We start from the raw sequence: 6,104 nt of genomic DNA, 5'->3' as shown, positions 1-6,104 counted from the left end.
GCAAACCGAGCTCAACAGTTTGGCGATTCACTCAACCTCGTTTATATTGAGAGGCATAAATGACATTAAGGCGGTCCTTGTGTAAATAAAATTCATCTAGACTGATTACCAACGAAGTTAGCAAAACCAAAGTTATAATATTGGCTTTTAAGGTTGGGAAATAAAGCTAAAATTACATAGTTACACAGAACGAGTGCTGCCAGTAGGAGCTCATGTCTGTTTGTATCCAATATATTGTGTGCATGGTGATTGATGGTTTATTCGTTGCATCTGTTTCGCGCGTTGCCACTTCAGTTCAAGCTACAGGATGGTGAACTAGCAAAGTCTTGAATGTCTGAGCGACGAAAGCTTGAGCAAATCTCTCTTCGAACAGATAGCCCTTCTTGTGTTCAAAGCTCTCAGGGGCATGGCGCCAATGTATCTGCAGGATTTTTTTCAAGTCAAGACCCTGGGATGCTACTGGTGGAAGACCATTAGAGACCGGGCATTTGCTGTTCAAGTTCCCAGGTTCTGGAACAGCAGTTCTGTTCTTATCAGAGAGAGTGACTCTGCTGTTAATTTTAAAAGAAACGTTAAAATGCCAACATGGCGAGAGTTTGTTTTCTAAGGATTCTGGAAATATTTTGGTTCCCGACCCTTGAGTCCAAAATGCTGGATCCAACATGTTGCATTCGTTTTGGCCACCTCGTTTGACGCTTTTCAACAGCGTCCAACAATGTTGGATCCTTTGGCCAGGCCTGTATGGGTTAACGAAAAGATACTGGAAATATTCACACAGAGAGGCATAATTCGAAATTTAAAAAACTTGACCCAATTTTATAACAACTTTGAAAAATAAATGCTTCCAGTGAACAAGGTTTCCAGGATTTGAGCTGTACGCACAGGCGTACGTGCGTATATGGACGCTACGCCCCTGGGGTTCATAGCCGCTTATGGCCCCAAAACCCCCAAGAAGCGGGTCCGAACTAATTTCATAAAAACATGGAACGTATAGTTTACACAGCAAAGATATATGGTCTGTACCTACCTTTTAGTGCGCCCGGACCCAGTTTTTTTCTGTAATGTAAATGAGCCTTTAAGACCAGACGATGATGACCAAGATGCACCATTTTAATGAAGTGACCTTAATTGCCGATTCTTTGAACGCATTCGTCTTAAACTAACCTGCTGTATCATTGAATTAAACCGGTATCTATGTGTAAGAAGCACAAGTACGGCAGCCAGCAAATTACACGCTTCGTTAAGAAGGGGAATTTCCCGCCAAATGCCACAGGGTGAAAAGTTAAGGTAAAGGTAAAGTCTGCTACGAGCCTACAAGGCCCATCAGGCCGGCGCTTATCTCCCGTTACTGTAGGATTAGGCGATTAGGAGTATTTCTACTCCCCCCTGGATGGGATGCTAGTCCATCGCAGTGTTACCCCCAGCATTAAATTCGCCGGTACCCATTTATACACCTGGGTGGAGAGAGGCACCGTGAGAGTAAAGTGTCTCGATCCGGAGTCGAGTGCACTAACCATGAGGCCACCGCGACTCGCATCGGTGAAATGTTGACCTCGGGTAATTATTTCTAATGTAACCGGGAAAAAAAACCTGACCGCATCGCAAGCTGATCCCAACTCAGGCTAGTTAAGGCATGGCTGAGCCTCTCTAAAGGAGCCCCCGCAGAGTATAAGTGAAATAAGTTTTGTTGTTCAAATTTTTTTCATATGACTGTGTTTACCAAATTACAATGCTTGTCAGTGTCGCGTGACATCGCTTGCCCTGTGACGTCACAAAATGCTTTTTCTAAAATGGGGGGAAGTTCCACCTCATAATTTTGAAAACGTCTGGCAACAAATTGATAAACAGAACTACAACAATCATCTTTTGCTTTAGATGGTTGCATTTGAAGTTTAAATGAGGAGAAAATCTGCTTTTTCTTAAGTCAGGTGACCTATTTCCCTTAATGACGCGCTAATAAGTAAAAATGGACCAGCTTAAAAGGGCGAATTCAGAAATAGTACCCAAGTAGTAAGGGACCAGTCGTTATTTATGTAGAGGGGGAAGGTGGGAGAAAATGTTGGGCATGTCAAATTTTCTATGTGGCCCCCTCATTAGGGTATGCAAATAGCAAGTGACCCCCCCTTATCTATCTTTTATTTTTTCAACCATGACCCCCCCCCCCCCCCCCTCCTACCTCGCATCTACTGGCTACATGTTTATAAGGCCAGCGATAATTGGAAGCTTACTATCACATACAATTATGAGATAATTTTTGATAACTTTCGACTAACCTCTTAAATTACAAATTCAGTGTATCGTGTAGACCAGAAAATTTGCCAAGGATCTTTGAAGCTGCAAGACCGCACATGACTGAATGTGCATTTGAAGAGTACTTATTCAAAGAGAGAAAAAAGGGATGGGAAACAATTTAATTATCTTTTGAGTAGCAATAATGATGCTTGCTATGGTAAATACTTGAACTCTCAATCAAGTGTCCTTCAATATAATGTTTCCAGCTGTGAGAGTGGAGTTAAGGAACTGTCATACTTGGAAGAAAAACGTATTTCAAGTTTTTACATTACTGCACTGTTTTTATTAAAATCACAAGACATGATTAATCAATAGCAGTATAGCAGTATTTGAGTTGTAAAAGTTGTATTTAGTTAGTGAACTACTTTGAACTGCTAAACTGAGGTCAGCATTATGAAGGATTTGTTGTTTCCTTCAAGATTCAAGTTGACTTTCTCCACTGGCTGACTTTACAAACAATGTTATTGTGTTTTGTTTTTCAATTCACATGTTGAGGACACAACAAATGTCATTGTATTAAATTACTGATCAGGGCCTGGTTGTTCAAAAGCTGTTTAACGCTAATCTCAGATTAACAATTAACGAAGTAGTTTATTTCTCTATTCTCAAATGTTGTTCAACACTGATATTTGGCAAAATTGTACATTAGAGGAAGTCAATCCTGAAAAGCAAAAATAAGCGAAAGAAACTTTCACCTAAAAGTTGCAAAAATGAAACCAAAGTTTATGCTAATCCCGGATTAAGTTAATCGGCTTTCGAACAACCGGTCCCAGAGTATCAGTGTTTTCAATATCGTTATACTCCATCCTATCCAACTGGTCTACCTTTCTTGAATTGACTCTTTATAAATCTTGCTGAATCATATGAACCCCCCTTATGTTTGTACCAAAAAAGCCCAATAGCCCCCCTCTTTGCTAATTTAAAATAGCCTTGGCCCCCTCTATTATTCTTCCAAACCCCCCCCCCCCCCTCCCCCTACATAAATAATGACCGATCCCTAAGGGATTGGTACCAAAATAAGGTAGTTTAAATTTCACTTTGTACTCCCCATTTTGAAAAGATTTTATTCGTTACCATCCAATTGTAGGGCACGCGACCTAAATTTGAACATTATGAAAGTTTCATGCAATTAAGCACCCTTAAGATAGAATGCATGCCAAGTTTGAGTAACATTGAACCATGGCTTCCTTTCTAGACGTAACTATGTCCAAAAGGCGAGTAAACAATGCCTTAACATGGCTGAGAACCCAAGCCAATTTTCCCTTGGAAACCCAACACACAAAAGGGAAAAAGAAACGCTATCACTGACCTTGCTGGAATTTTATACCACATTTGAAGCAAAAATGTGGCATCAACGGTGCCGTAGAGCGAACGATTTGGCCGAGATTTTCCCCACAAGTGCCACAAAAGTTCGCCATCGTTAAATTATGGCAGGAAGTTGCGGGACAGATCGGTGATCAGCCAGAGGACTGGTAATTCGTTTCACGAGAAGAACAACGGGTGGAGGTGGTTGAAGGGGGTGGAGGTATGCTGCACTTCCATTTAGGCAGTCCGAGAAAAAAATGTGCCTAAATTATTTTAAAGCTTGTTCCCAGCTTTTTGATCCCTAAAATTGTTTTTGTTCCCTAAGATACTTTGTTTTTGTTCCCCTGTTTCCCAGTTCAAATTAGCCATGTTCTCTTATTCCCCAAAACCCCTGGGAGGGCGTTTCCATTGAGAAGGTCCAGTTCCACGGAGAGGATCATTTTCGAGGAAAAGGCATATCTACGGACAAGGAGGAGGCCTGTTTCTACGGAGGAGGCGTATTTCTCAAGGGAAGGCTCATTTTCACGGACGAAGCCAATTTATACAATAGACTTGTTACTTGTATGAAAAGGAGGAACCACTGCACAACGGAGACGAGAATCAAAGTCTGACGAAAAAAAGAAAATGATTCTTTGATCGTAGTAGCACTTTAATTAATTAAAGGAAATATATTCATACAAGAGGGTATTACTCAGTGACTCCTTTCTTGTTTTAATTCCATCATTTAAAACTACAGTCTTGTGTTTTTCTAAATTGAAATACCCCTCGCCTTACATTAAGTTTGACTACTTTATTGTTACTCCAGATATATTCTGTGTGCTGTTTTGTTTGCCTCGAACATGCCCATCTATTTGTCGTTTTTAATTTCTGATCCTCTCGTCACTGCGTTTCTGCAAGAAAAGAATGATTGTTTTCGTTTGAATCTAGATGTGTTCCACGCAAGAAACACTCGTCTGTTTGCTGCTCTATTTATAGAGCGGCAAACATCTGAAAAGCGCGTTTTGCTTTAATTTCTTCGGATATTTTGTAAAAAAACGTAACTGCAAGAGGAACTTTGCTTGAGAATTTGTTTAATATTATATATTTTTGTGGATATAGGATAAATTAACGTGCAATCACGCAGATGAGAAAAATGGAAACTGAGAGATTGATTAGAAAGACTGACATAAAACGTCGGACATCAAAACAATACGGCGGCCATCTTGAATTCTAATGTTCTGAAAACGATATCATGGGATGCCCAGAATTCGAAGGCAAATGAGTACACTTTGTGGGTTTAAATTTCCGTAGGAAATGATGTTTACGATCAAATTAATTTGTTTGAATTTTCTTCAAGAAAAACGTTTGTATTGAATAATCAGTTGCTATGAGCCACTGAACTCGGAAAATGAATAAGGAAAGGTGAAAATATTGAGCATCGTTCCCACAATCTCTCTTCTTCCTTTCCCTGGAGCGGGAGAAGACACCCTGGGTACGAGGTTGTTCGCATTTAGGATTCGGCTCTGATTTTTTGTTTAGGGGGTGGGGGAAGGTCGCGGTTGTGCAGCGCATGCGCAAGATTTTATTGCCTCGTAGAGACACTTTTCAGATTAGGCAACCCTAGTAAGATTCGAACTCAGTATCTCCTGATTCAAAGGCATTCGAGATGATCACTACACCACGTGAGAGAATACGGGGAAAATTTGTATTAAAGAATTGTGTGCGTGACCGGAAAAGAGTTTTTGTTGCTCGCAATGCCATATCCGGTAATCGTATGCCTATCGGGTTAATTACCTAATTTTAAAATTCTCCTGGTATTATTAAGAAAAAGTATTAAGTATTTTAAATAGCATTATAGAAACTTGTAAAGCATCTTTGTACTGGGTTTGATTGGAATCAATGCCGTTAATAACAGTTTTAAACTTTGCACTTCGGACTCCAGAATTGAACTGGATATTGACCAAGATACAAAAAACATTGAAATGCTGTTTTTTTCCCATAGGAAATCGGCTAAGAAACCTTCGCACAAAGTGTAGACTACCCGTAGCTTCTCATTTCCCCAAACGTAATTGCGTTGTTTTCCGCACAGACTGTTCACAGAAGGTACTTCAAAGTAAAATTCGAACTCGCTATTTCCTCGTTCAGTGGCCTACTCGTAGCCGTCCCCTCCCCCCGAAAGAAAAACGGGAGGAGGGTCTGGCCCAAGTCGTGTTCCGTGACGTCACGTTAATTTATGCAATTTCTGGAAATAAATGGTATTTCCGCTAAAATTGGTGTAAACGAAGGCTTCGTATTTCCACTAACTATGGTACTTCATTGAATTTTGATATATTTCTGTTCTTTGGAACTCATTTGCAAGTCAATGTCCCTTTTTAAGTGTATGAGATTGAAAAGGATTATGAGCGATATTTAGTCCAAAGCAAGAAGAAGCAACGTTTGATGTGAACACAGTCTTGATTACATTTACAGATGGTGTTGTTGTACTGCTTTCGGATTCACTCACTGCAATCGGTTTCAAACTGATTTAT

The 6,104-nt window shown here is 40.2% G+C and overlaps 1 protein-coding gene across 1 annotated transcript in view; it reads right to left on the bottom strand.

Annotated features, from left to right (window-relative positions):
• Window positions 1–4,293: 4,293 nt before the first annotated feature.
• Window positions 4,294–6,104, bottom strand: part of LOC138013505 (uncharacterized) — a 50,726-nt gene continuing 48,915 nt past the window's right edge. Inside the window, exon 11 of the mRNA XM_068860593.1 lies at window positions 4,294–4,487. The gene's annotated coding sequence lies outside the window, so the exon portion shown is untranslated. The remainder of the gene's footprint in view (window positions 4,488–6,104) is intronic.

Source organism: Montipora capricornis, chromosome 8, assembly GCF_036669925.1.
Source record: "Montipora capricornis isolate CH-2021 chromosome 8, ASM3666992v2, whole genome shotgun sequence".
NCBI classification, from domain to species: domain Eukaryota; kingdom Metazoa; phylum Cnidaria; class Anthozoa; order Scleractinia; family Acroporidae; genus Montipora; species Montipora capricornis.
This window is presented reverse-complemented; position numbering and strand designations above follow the sequence as displayed.